This window comes from Schistocerca nitens, chromosome 5, assembly GCF_023898315.1.
Source record: "Schistocerca nitens isolate TAMUIC-IGC-003100 chromosome 5, iqSchNite1.1, whole genome shotgun sequence".
Classification (NCBI taxonomy): Eukaryota; Metazoa; Arthropoda; class Insecta; order Orthoptera; family Acrididae; genus Schistocerca; species Schistocerca nitens.
Window position 1 is genome coordinate 124,389,761 of NC_064618.1, and position 1,523 is coordinate 124,391,283.

Consider the following 1,523-nt stretch of genomic DNA (forward strand, 5'->3'; position numbering starts at 1 on the left):
CATACAGAGAGTGATATTCCTCGATTTTAGACAGTATCAGTTAGCAAATATCAACTATAAAATTACATAATGTAAACATTTTTAACGGACGGGAATTCCTACCCAGCGTCTATTTTCCCTGTTAACTAACTACGAGAGATGTTAAATACTGCTTTTCAGAAGTAACTTACTTGAAATGCCGTGAGGCAAAGCTTTGTGTTGGACAGGGATTCGAACCCTGAACCTAATCGGATTCTTATCAAAGCACAATCAACTGTGACACATCGGATTTTCTCGGCAGTAGCTCGATGTTTTAACTTTAAATGACGAGACGAAACATTAAATTTTTCCTTCCCAGGACACCAACCCGGCACCTATCGCTGTTATATTCTAGAGAAAACGAACGTTAAATATGGGTTTGTTACAACAGCAGCAACACGTGAGCACGTTTGAACTATAAATAACATGACGAAGAGTTCAGTGCTGACTGGGATTCGAAGCCCTCACATATCGTTATTGACTACACACAAAGAGACGTCAGGTACCGAATTTTTCTCCACCAGCAGCTTGGAATAACATCCTTGAACTTACAGTGATCTCTCAAATAGTTCTGTGTCTCACTGGGAGTCAAAAACGTCAGATATCGTTGGTGCTGACAACGAATGAAAATGCATTAAAAATCAAAATTATTATCCACCAGCAGATAGGTGTTCTCATGCTAGAGGTTGAAATTACATAATGAAAACTTTAGTACCGGTCTAGGATTCGAATCCATACACGCGCAATATGCGGAGATGTTGAGCAATCTGCAGTTTTGAACAAACAACCGATAGCAGTCGAGCTCTATTGTCACGAATGGATCAAATTCCGAGTTAAGGGCGGTGTGAGTTGCATTCCAAGATCAGAACCAATTTTATCGACATACAGAAGCTCAGATATAAGATGGAATAAGTGTCCTATGACCCTACATAGCGTTTGTTTCGTCACTAGAAATAAATAGTATAAGAAAGGTTACTGGTGATAGAGTTCCCACATTTCGCCACTCCTGACTTTATTGTGGTTCAACCTAACGTCTACTTGGTAGAGAAGGAATATCATGTTTAATGTGAATTTCAGACCACAATGCCATTATACCTTCTTCACTTGACGTAGCCAGAAGGGAATAGAATCTGTCTCTCCCTATTAAAAAAGTATCAGCAGAGGTTGAAATCGAATCCATACCACCAACATAGAAACCTATCATCAATCCCACAGACCACCAAATAATATTCTCTGAGGCTCATTTTTGTATCATAATACCGTAGCGGCGCACTCGATGAGAATTCTGACACACTGGCTCTCTGTAGTGAGTTGCAGCATGTTCAGTACTTTCATTTACCTGGTTGACCGAATCGCCATGAACTAGCTGCCTCGGCTACCCAGTGCATACATCCGACTCTGTTTTGTAATCACCGAAGTAAAATCACGTAACTGCCACCTACAAAGAACTGCCAACAGTGTAGGATGCAGAAATTTAAATAGGAAGTGTTCCTTTCCATTTGGGC